We start from the raw sequence: 12,073 nt of genomic DNA on the forward strand, positions 1-12,073 counted from the left end.
ACAAAGAAACACTGATTTAAACAAAGCTGGTTAGTGCTCACTTGGGTAGCAGATATACTAATATTGGACCAATACAGAGAACATTAGCATGGCCCCTGCACAAGGATGACACAAATTCGTAAACAAAGCTGGTTAAGGATAGGTGTGCTCAGGTAGTTTTGGGCAAAAGGTCCTGATGTCTGTGACTTACTCTGAAATGCATCAAAAAATGAGGGATTGATAAAGAGAGAGATGGATAGATGGTTACAATGGAAAAAATCAAATTCAGCAAAACTGTTAACTATAGAATCTAGTTGGTACATGAGTGTTGACTGTATAGTTCTCTGGAAATTTTCATAATAAGAAAATGCTGGAAAAAAAGTTAAACCAAATGGTCAGAAGGTACAAACCTCTAGTTTTAAAATAAATAAGTCACAAGGATGTAATATACAACATGGTGACCATAATTAATAACATCATATTGATATTGGAACTTGCTAAGAGAGATCTTAAAAATTCTCATCATAAGAAAAAAGTTTTTGTAACTATATATGGTGGATGTTAACTAGACTTGTGGCAATCATTTTGGAGATAGGGTTGTAACGGAGGTAATAGAGTTAAAATGAGGTCATTAGGTTGAGACCTAATCCAGTATGACTGGCGTCCCTTATAAAAAGGGAAAATCTGGTGATAGGCATGCACACGCAGAGAAGACCATGTGATAATGAAGGCAGAGGTCAGGGTGAAGCCTCTGAAGCCCAAGGAAATGACAAAGACTGCAACGACCAACCAGAAGCTAAGAGAAAGGCGCAGGACACTTTTTCCCTCCTAGTGCTCAAAAGGAACCACCCTGTGGACACCTTGATTTGGGAGTTCTCACTTACAGGCAATATATTTCTGTTGTTTTAAACTACCTGGCCTGTGGTATTTTGTTACAGCAGCGCCAGCAAACTAATACACACAAGAAATTTTATCTTCCATGGTAAGGTAATATCACTGTTAATTGAACTTACTTTGGGATAACATGGGGATAAAAGCCCTAGATGACCAGGCCAGTCTGGCATTTATGTGCCAAGGAGCTCTGGCGTGTTGGCAGGGGTAAAGTGGAGAGGAGAGAAGCGTTGCTATTTGGGGACCTGAGAAATGGGGCACTAGTCCAAACAGGTGTTACGTGAGCAGTTGGGTGAGTCTCATGATAAGAAAGCTTAAGGATCTAAGTTTCAGCCCTTGAGCTGTAAGAAGCATAATAGAGAGCAATCCTTGCTGCATTCAACACAGAGCAGTAAATAATAATCAAGGTGCATCAGTCACCTAGAACCGAGGTGATGAATGAAACTCTCCATGAGTTAAGAAGTTAGCTTTGCCAATGTTAGACAATTTCCATGCTTTGTATAAATTCCATACTATTTTTAGAATGTCTAACATTAAATCTCTCATTGAACTCTACTCAAATTTAAACGACTGTCAACGCCATTTATGAAACTACTCAACTTCCTGAGAAAAATTCTGCCTTTGGAATCTCATTGCCTCTCTCAGTGTCAAGGAAAAGCCACAGCACAGGGATGCCTGGGTGGCTCAGTGGCTGAGTTATTCCCTTTGGCTCAGGGCATGATCCTGGGGTCCTGGAATTGAGTCCCCCATCGGGCTCCCCACAGGGAGCCTGCTTCTCCTTCTCCCTTTGCCTATGTCTCTGTCTCTCTGTCTATGTCTCTCATGAATAAATAAATAATATCTTTTAAAAAAAAAAAGCCATGGCACACCCAGATATGAGAAGTTTCATCTTGCCAGCTCAGGAGCTCCTGGTCTCTGGGCACTCAGGCCAGGAGGGAAGGAAACATGGTGGCAAGTCAAGAGTGTGAACTCAACCAGAACTGGGCCACTCAGAAATGAGTGCGTAGGAAAATGTGTCCATTTAGGTCTTAACAATCACTTTGAAATAGAAGTCAAAGGCATGGAGGAAGCAGTTCTGGCATTAAAACATTGACCTCAATGTTACAGGCCAGGTATGGGTTTTTGTTCTTTTTTTTTTTTTTAAGCATTTATTTATTTATTTATTTATTTATTTATTTATTTGAGAGAGAGAGAGAGAGAGAGCGCACAAGCAAGGGGAGCTGCAGGCAGAGGGAGAAGGGAGCTGAACAGGGAGCCTGATGCAAGGCTCGATCCCAGGACACTGGGATGCTTAACCAACTGAGCCCTGCAGGCTGAGGGAGAGGGAGCAGCAGACTCCTCACTGAGCAGGCAGCCTGATGCAGGGCTAGATCCCAGGACTCTGGGATCATGACCTGAGCCAGAGGTAGACCCAAGTGAGCCACCCAGATTCCTATTCTGTTTCTGTTTTGTTTTTTTGTTTTGTTTTGTTTTGTTTTGTTTTAAATCCAACCTGACTCATGTTAAGGCTATAAGTCCCATCCTGAGACTGTGTAGATCTAGACCCACATAGGAGTGTGCAGATGTGTACATGCATGCTAAACTGCACATTACACATGACCAGAAGTATCACCTGTGGTTTGAGGGTGACATGAAGGTAGCAGTGTGCAAGCTGCCACTGCTCCTGTAACAGTCACTGGGGATTGAGTGTCACTCTTCTTCCCAAAATAGGGAGACAACATACACCTACCATCCTCATGCATATTTTTTTTATTGCCTCAACTGGAACAGATCTTGTGTCCAGAATTCCAAACAGGTAAGTAAGGAGTAATAAAGAAAAGGGGGGGGGCACCTGGGTGGCTCAGTGGTTGAGCATCTGCCTTCAGCTCAGGTCGTGATCCCGGAGTACTGGGATAGAGTTCCACATCGGGCTCCTTGCAGCAAGCCTGCTTCTCCCTCTGCCTGTGTCTCTGCCTCTCTCTCTCTCTGTCTCTTATGGATAAATAAATAAAATCTTTAAAAAGAAAGAGAAGAAAGAAAAGAAAGAAAGAAAGAAAGAAAGAAAGAAAGAAAGAAAGAAAGAAAAAGAAAGAAAGAAAAGGAGGGTCCCTGGGTGGTTCAGTCGGTTAACCATCTGCCTTGGGCTCATGATCTCAAGGTCCTGGGATTGAGCCCCATATCGGGATCTCTGCTTAGTTAGGAGTCTGCTTCTCTTTCTCCCTCTGCCCCTCCCCACCACTTCTCTCTCTCTCTCTCTCTCTCTCTCTCTCTCTCTCTCTCTCTCTCGTAAATAAATAAAAATCTTTAAAAAGTAAAGAAAAAAAAGCAAAAGGTATGGCTCTGCTGGCACACACCATCAAGATCAAAGTCCTGTGCGTGGGGAGTGTGAGGTGACCTGTGCTGCTGGGAGGGGATTAGGGCAAAGGTGTGTTTTCTTAGAAGCCGTTTTAACACCTTAGCCTTGGAGCTAACTTTCCCTGCTTTATCATCCCCAGACCAAGGTCGGTTTCTCCAGCACAGAGCTGAAGAGACATAATACATCTTCCATCACCAGGGAGAGTCAGTAATCTCTAGGGTTCAGGAATTTGCCCTCAAAAAAAAAAAAAAAAAAAAAGAAGAAAGAAAGAAAGACAAGATCCTACAGGATATATTTTTTTAAGATTTTATTTATTCACGAGAGACACAGGCAGAGGGAGAAGCAGGCTTCTCGCAGGAAGCCTGATGTGGGACTCGATCCTGGGTCTCCAGGATCAGGCCCTGGACCAAAGGAAGATGCTCAAACACTGAGCCACCCAGGGGTCCCATGGCCTCTGCCTTCCTAAGAAAAAGTACTTGCTGATGTGGCTACAAAGAATTTTCTTGCACATTCCTTTCTTTGTGTGTATATTTTTTTATTGGAGTTCGATTTGCCAACATATAGTATAACACCCAGTGCTCATCCCGTCAAGTGCCCCCCTCAGTGCCCATCACCCAGTCACCTCATCCCCCCACCCACCTCCCCTTCCACCACCCCTAGTTCGTTTCCCAGAGTTAGGAGTCTTTATGTTCTGTCTCCCTTTCTGATATTTCCCACACATTTCTTCTCCCTTCCATTATATTCCCTTTCACTATTATTTATATTCCCCAAATGAATGAGACCATATAATGTTTGTCCTTCTCCGACTGACTTACTTCACTCAGCATAATACCCTCCAGTTCCATCCACGTCGAAGCTAATGGTGGGTATTTGTCGTGTCTAATGGCTGAGGAATATTCCACTGTATACATAGACCACATCTTCTTTTCTTGCACATTCCTAAGTGCTCTAAGATAAACTACTTCTACCCCTGGAAGTTACATTGCCTGGGTTTATTTCTCAGTTAGTTACAGATATTGAGGTTCTGGCAAGATCTTGCCTTTAATTTTCGTTCCAAGTCAGGGATTGAAAATCTAAAAATAGTGGGGAGCAGGGCAGTAGGTAATGTGTGAAGTGGGCAGATGTAAACAACAGCCAGGGCCAAGGGCTGTGGAGATATGAAGACTGTGTTGTGTGCCTTGAACAGAAGCACTTAAATCAACTTTCAAAACACTGGAGAGCCATTCCCAAATTATGATAGACGTGGCCTGAGAGCTACCAGTATAGAACCTCTGTTATAAGCTACTTTCTGGGCTTCGTCTCATTAACAAGGATGTGGCTTCAACAGATGGCAAAGTTTTCCTGGATCCTCCCTGATACCACAGCTCTTAGTGTGGCTTCACAAATGGCGGCTTTCCCTGATCCATAGCAGGGCTCTTCACCAAACCACTACTCCCTAGTTTTCATCAGAGTTACAATGTAAAGCTAATTGACAAACCTGAAACTAATGAATGATCAAATCCTATCCATTTTCCCCAGGGTTTCTTTCTTTCTTTTTTTTTTTTTCTGCCTTATGACTTGGGTCCAGTCATCTACCTAGGAGTCAACTCTAAAGCCACGGATTCATCCTTGAGTTTTCCTGGTACCTCATCCCATCAATGCCCTACAAGAGGTTTTTCCCGTTATTTCAAACAAATATATCAGATATTGGTTGAAACCTCTCCAGTTCTGGACAAAACCCAGCTTGTGGCTTGAGAAAAGACTTAACGGAAAGCCAAAATAAGCTGGTGAGCTGGCAGCGTTTATGAAGATAAGGCCTCAAATGGAATTTAGATGAAATTACTTACATGGTTATTAGATTCAATTCTTTTTAGGGAAAATTATACTCTAAATCTCACTGAGAAGTCCTGGGTTGCAAGGTACTCGGTGCATCACCTGTTGCATGGCAAATACCCAACAATATCTGTTTGGTGAATACATGAGTCCAACATCTTTGGGAAGTATTTGGCTTTGAAATTAGAAGAATTAAGTCCCAACCCCCTGGTCTCTTAGGTACTGTATAATCTTGGGCAAGGAACTTCTGAGTTAATGCAAAGATTATGTGTGCAAAATTATTTGCATATCGTGGGCCTGCTATTGCTATCTGGTGATAGGCAGGCTGGGCTTGGAATTTAATTATGCCTCTACTTCTCCTTCACTTCCTCTCCTTACAAACACTGACTGACAACTTAAAGCTTTTCATAGCATCTCATCAACTTTTGATTCAGTATAGATGATTTATCTATAGGCCATGTCTTACAATATTAGCATACCCTCCTAGGTTTTAATATTTCTTTCAGATTGTGCATCACACACACAAAAAATGGCCCAGTCTTAAACTATCTTCTTTTCAACCTGTGACAAAGTAATTGGATAAATTATATCAGGACCTGGATGAATGCCCACTGACCACAGCAGAGAAGAAGTAAAGCAGTTTTTTTCCTCTGTTGATAGCATTTTTGTCAGACTTAATGCAATCTAAGCAGTATCTTTTGATTAGTCATCAGCAGAAATATTTGAATATCTCCTTGCTAATATTAAGACCATTGTATTTGACAGATACCTTCATGCAATTAAATGAATGATGCTTTTGAACTTTAGGATGTACTTTCTCACTGTCGAAAATGGCTACTTCATACTTTTTCTTAAACTTCCTTACATGACACCACCCACCCAGCCCTTTGCAGCTGATGACTCTGCTTCATTTTCTATTGAACTCATTCATCTTTTCCCAATAAATGCACAGACACCTTCACCTGTGCCTATATACACTGCTTTACTGCTTATGACCTAAGTGATGCAGCTTCTTTAAAGAAGCTGACATTCCCCCACTCTGTTTGGATCCCATTCCTTCCAAGGTTTGGTCCCCTGATACCTATACTTCTCTCCCACATTGTCAATTGCTCCCTCTCTCCTAGATCATGGTCATCAGTGCACAAACACGCTCTGGCATCTCCCATCTTCAAAAACCTTCCACTGGGCCCAACATCTCCTTCTGCCTCTAACTCCTCCCCTCTGCATCCCTTCATTGCACTTTTTCAAAGAATTATCTACATTCCTTGCCTCTATTTCCCCACCTGACTCCAGTCAGGCCTTCATCCCTACCATTCCTCCTAGACTGCTCTTGTCAAGATCACCAGTGATTTTCATGTTGCCAAATCCAATCAGTCAAGTCTCTGTCCTTAAATTACTTGTTCTCTTAGCAACTTTTGGTCTTGTCTTCCCTGACTCACTGTCTTCACTTTGTTTCTGGGCCACATAACTAACTTCCTTGGGTTTCTTCCTCTCCCGGACTCATTTGCTCCTTCTCAGATGCTTTGCTGGATCCTTCTCTTCTTTCCAATCTCTAAATGTTGGAGAGCCCCAGGACTCAGTTCTTGAACCTCTTTTTTGTTTCTTTATTTGTTTGTTAAGGATTTTATTTATTTATTTATTTATTTATTTATTTATTTATTTATTCGTTTGACAGAGAAAGAGAGAGAGCGCAAGCAGGGGGAGCTGCAGGCAGAGGGGGAGGGAGAAGCAGACTCTCCACTGAGCAGAGAGCCTGATCCCAGGACCCTGAGATCATGACCCGAGCCAAAGGCAGGCACTTAACTGACGGAGCTACCCAGGCACTCCTTTTTGTTTAATTTTTTTAAAGCATTCCCAGGCGATCTCACTTAATCCCATAGCCTTGAAACTTCAAGCTTGATATATAAATTGCCTACTTAACAGTGCCTCCAGCTATTTAATAATCATCTCAAACTTAACATATCTCAAACAGAGCTCTTGAGTCTCCTCCCCCAAACCTGTTCATTTCCTGTCTTTTCCATTTCATCACTGGCACCACAATGCACCCAGTTGTTCAGGCCAAAATTCAAGAATTATGCTCGATTCTCTTTTTTCCCCCCCGACCACCTCATCCTCTGATCACTACACTAGTGGGTCAATTCTACCTGAATACAATTGTTAGCACCTCTCCTACCACCACCTTGGTGTAAGATGACACCATTTCTCATTTGGACTATTGTGATAGCCTTGCAACTGCTTCCACTCTTGCTTCTTTGATTTTCCAATTTACAAAGCACAGAATAGCTTTTAAAACAAAATCAAATTCATGGCACCTGCCTGTTTCAAATCCCCCAGTGAGTTACACTGCAGAGAGGTGATCCCACCATTGTTTCACTTACAAGGCCCCATAGGACCTCATCCTCGCCTACCTATCTTGTCTTACTAGCCCTTGCTCATTTCACTCCAGTCATACTGACTTTCTGTTTTTTGAACATGTCAAACTCGTTCCTCTTTTTTTAAAAAAAGATTTTATTTATTTATTCACGAGAGACAGAGAGAGAGAGAGAGGCAGAGACAGAGGCAGAGGGAGAAGCAAGCTCCACGCAGGGAGCCCGATGTGGGACTTGATCCCGGGACTCCGGGATCACACCCCAGGCCAAAGGCAGGTGCTAAACTGCTGAGCCACACAGGGATCCCCAAACTCATTCCTAACATAGAGGCTTTGCACCAACTGTTCCCATCTCCTATAATACTTTTCCCCCTAATATTTACATGTTCAACATCTCGTGTCTCAGCTGATACCTCATCTCTAAGGAAGAGGCATTCCTTGACTCTTCTCCATCACCTCCCTCTATTTTATTTTCCATGGACACCTCACCACTGGCAGGATTTTGTATGTATGTGTATGTAGGTAGGTAGGTAGGTAGGTAGGTAGGTATTTGCTTAATTCATTGGTTATTTATTGTGTAATCATCTTCACTAGATTATGAACTATGTGAGGGCAGGGATCTTACTTCTTTTGTTTCCTGTTTTATCCCCAGCACCTGAGAGAAGACCTGGCATGTAAGTATCCTCAATGAATCATTGTTGCTAGCCGGAAAGAATGCAGACAAGTAGATTAGTTCATCTGCGGAGGATGAAGAGCAGCTCATTCTGCAAAGGGCTTACCCTGGTGGCTTCATCAGAATGCATTTCTACACAAAAACTGATGTAATCACAGGGGCACCACCTGCGTGTCTCGGTTAAGCATCTACCTTCAGCTCAGGTCATGAACTCTAGGTCCTGGTATCGAGTCCCTGTGTCCGGATCCCTGCTCCACAGGGAGTCTGCTTCTCCCTCTGCCTCTCCCCCCACCCCCGGCTTGTTCTCTCTCTCTCTCTCTCTCTCTCATAAAATCTTTTTAAAAAAAACACTATGTATTGCAAAACTTAATTTATTTTTATTTTTTAAAAAGATTTTATTTATTCATGAGAAACAGAGAAAGAGAGAGAGAATGAGAAAGAGGCAGAGGGAGAAGCAGGCTCCACACAGGGAGCCCGACGTAGGACTCGATCCCGGGTCTCCAGAATCACGCCCTGGGCCAAAGGCAGCACTAAACCGCTGAACCACCCAGGCTGCCCGCAAAACTTATTTTAACGCCAATGTGAACATTTGATCCTTAGTGTCCTACATTAAAATTTTCAACCCCAAATTTTCTGTTCCAAATAGCTTTTGAATTACATATCTAATACAAAATTTTTACAAGGGGAAAAATGCCAATATGGAAATGGAATCTTCTACTTGGATAAGGATTCAAACAGGTTCCCAAATGACAATACAGTGTCCACCCCACAACTTGTCTGTCCCACATTTAAAGTCTATAGAGTTTCCTTTAATCAATAACGCCATCTGGGCATTGGTTAGAAAATCCAACTGTTTCCTCTGCCGAAGATCAATTGAGCATCTGATATTTTAAAGAGATATATTTAAGGCTTTTGTTAATTATTAATGTTAATTATAATCCTCTGGAGCATTTACATCCTATGCCTGCACCATTATATAGTGGAAGAGAAAGATACCTGGTCTATATTGTACTAGTTACTTACGGAAATTTCTTATATATTAAATAAGTTTTGATATTATGCTGTAGCTGAAATATTTGTGTGTGCACGCATGTACGTGTGCATGTGTTTCTGTACGTTAAACAACTCTGTACTCTAGCTTTGGGCATAGACTAAAATTGTAATATCAGTCAGCATTCCAACTTGAAAGGTGAAACCACCTCTAATGGAAGAGGCCAATGCTGTCTTGTGGAAAGCAGGTGTAATCCGGACCCAGGAATACTGCAATCCTAGACAAATTCCTCTTAAACAAAGGAGCCAGTAGAATTGAAAAAGCCAGAGTCACTACCTACACTCATGGTAGCAAAAAATATATATATCTTTAAAAGCCTTTAGTAGGAGGCACCTGGGTGGCTCAGTGGTTGAGTGTCTGCCTTTGGCTCAGGTCGTGATCCCAGGGTCCTGGGATCGAGCGCTACATGCGGCTCCTGCATGGAGCCTGCTTCTCCCTCTGCCTAGGTCTTTGCTTCTCTGTGTGTGTCTCTCATGAATACATAAATAAAATCTTTTAAAAAATGAAAGCCTTTAGTAGCAGCATTTTAAATCTGGAAAATTATGCTGTCACATCATGTTCTTCTGTACCCCTTTGTCCTTCTGGATTTCTGTTTGATTCAGTGAGTCTTTACTTCTGGGGCTCCTTTTTTCTCTCTGTATCTTTGTGATGGTCTCCATGCTCATTCTTAGCTCTGCATCTTACTATGTCCATCTGTACCATAGCCCCCCAATTCCTTTTGCCTCTCCTAACCAACCCAAACACAAAGCCAATATTTATTTATTTTCCCATATGTTGACTTGGCCAAAAACATGCAGGTTCAGAGATTTGGATGTCATCTTAGCACAGGTGAGTTTTGAAACCACTGAACACCCCTAGAGTTTTGTGAAAGTAGTAGAATCACAATACAAACCTCACATAGAATAATACCATGAGGAAAACATGTTCAAGGAAGTTTCCTTATTGGATTAGGCTATTTTAATTATAGTATCAGAATCATCCTGTGGCTACTGGCCATACACCTGGGTGTGAAATCCATGCACAAAAAGTGGTTGAGAGGCTCACAGAGGACTACGTGCATTAGAAGGGCATCACAGTCCTCCAGACAGAGCATTTCAACATCTTGGCTAAAATGTTTCTAGTAATAGTTGCCTATTCAGAAACATGAACACCAGCTCATTCAAAAAGAATGGATTCTACCCCGTATTCTAACTACAAGTCAAGAAAAAATTGAACTAAAAATAGCCCTCCCAGCAAATATAATTAAATAATAGACTGAAGAAGAATGATCAACTTGGCTAGTAATTAAAAATGAAAACCAACCATTTTTACCTCTCAGTTGGAGAAACTGAGAAATACCATTTTTGCTCTCGATTTGAGAAAGACTGAAAAAAAAAAAGAGATGATATAAAATATTGCCAACAATGTGATGAAACAATTCTGGCTGAAATTGTCATTGGTTAAAACAGTTGAGAAAAACAACTTGGGGACACCTGGGTGGCTCAGCGGTTGAGCGTCTGCCTTCGGCCCAGGGTGTGATCCCGGAGTCCTGGGATCGAGTCCCACATCGGGCTCCTGCATGGAGCCTGCTTCTCCTCCCTCTGCCTGTGTCTCTGCCTCTTGTTCTGTGTCTCTCATGAATTAAAAATAAAAAGGAAAGAAAAACAATTTGGTGATAATCTGGCGTATTTTTGAAACTGCCCATTTCTTTAAATCCAAAACGATTACTCTATGATTCAATTCAAAGAGATAATACCACATATAGAATAATTAGTATTCTTCAAGATCTTGAGTGCAGCATCATTTATAATAGCACACACAGAATACATAATGTCCAATAATCTGGTATTAGTTAAGTAAGCTATGGCACATCTATTTGATATTAATTAAATTATGTTCAGAAAGATTGCAATATTGTGAAAAATGTTTATGTTTTTTTTTAAATGTTTATGTTTTAATATCAGGTCAAAGATACAAAATTGTGTCTGGAATGTGACTGTAAACATAAATGTGTGGCACAGGTGTGCATGCACACACACACAGAGAGAAAACAAATGCACAAAAAGGCTGGAAGAATATATACTCAAATACTAAGAGTGGTTGTTTTGTTTTGTTTTGTTGTATATTTTTTTATTGGAGTTCGATTTGCTAACATATAGCATAACACCCAGGGCTCATCCCGTCAAGTGCCCTCCTCAGTGCCCGTCATCCAGTTTTGTTTGGTCTTAATTTGAGTAGACTCCAAGCCCAGTAGGGAGCCCAACATGGGGTTTGAACTCACAGCTCTTAGATCAAGACCTGAGCTGAAATTAAGAGTCAGACACTCAACTGACTGAGCCACCCAGGTGCCCCAAGAGTGGTTGTTTTGGGTGGTATGACTTAAATATGAAATTATAAAGATAATTCATCCAGAATTAGTGTAAAAATAACTTATTTAGTCATGATATCATGGAAGTAGTTTTATTTACTAGACTGTTTCCAGGATTTGCTAGAAATATAAATTATTGACTTTTGTTATAAATTTATAATCTTTAGAGAACAAAAATAAAGCAGAGTCACATAATTCCATAAACTCTATAAATAACAGTGTATCTTTTTTCATATTGCTACTGACCCTCTGGATTTCAGAAAAAAAATTCTATGTGAGCACATTGACAGAAGTGCTTTCCCAATGCTCAACTGTATATCAAACCAAATAAAAATAAAATCAACTATGTGATATTTTATGAAATTTACTTACTCTACAACCCAATGACCAGATCGGGGAAGGGAGAGAGAATGTACATTATTATTTCAAAGCTTAGGTGCTGTTTCCCTTAATTGCTTTTTCTTTCAACACCACCAATGTATCTTTATTAGATTACCCTGTGAAATTTGGAATTTAATAACATTGTTTATATTATGCTTTCTAAACTGATGAACACAATGTAATTATTGTTCACCAATTAAGGGATTGAATTTGGCATCATGATCTGTAACTTCAGG

The 12,073-nt window shown here is 41.1% G+C and overlaps 1 protein-coding gene and 1 non-coding gene across 2 annotated transcripts in view; one reads left to right on the plus strand and one right to left on the minus strand.

Moving 5' to 3' along the window:
- Positions 1–12,073, minus strand: part of MAOB (monoamine oxidase B) — a 117,393-nt gene that overhangs the window by 84,948 nt on the left and 20,372 nt on the right. The window lies entirely within an intron of this gene.
- LOC112930011 (U6 spliceosomal RNA) lies at positions 34–140 on the plus strand. The gene has a single exon (XR_003237035.1). It is a non-coding gene; the product is annotated as a U6 spliceosomal RNA (small nuclear RNA).

This window comes from Vulpes vulpes, chromosome X (genome assembly GCF_048418805.1).
Source record: "Vulpes vulpes isolate BD-2025 chromosome X, VulVul3, whole genome shotgun sequence".
Lineage (NCBI taxonomy): Eukaryota > Metazoa > Chordata > Mammalia > Carnivora > Canidae > Vulpes > Vulpes vulpes.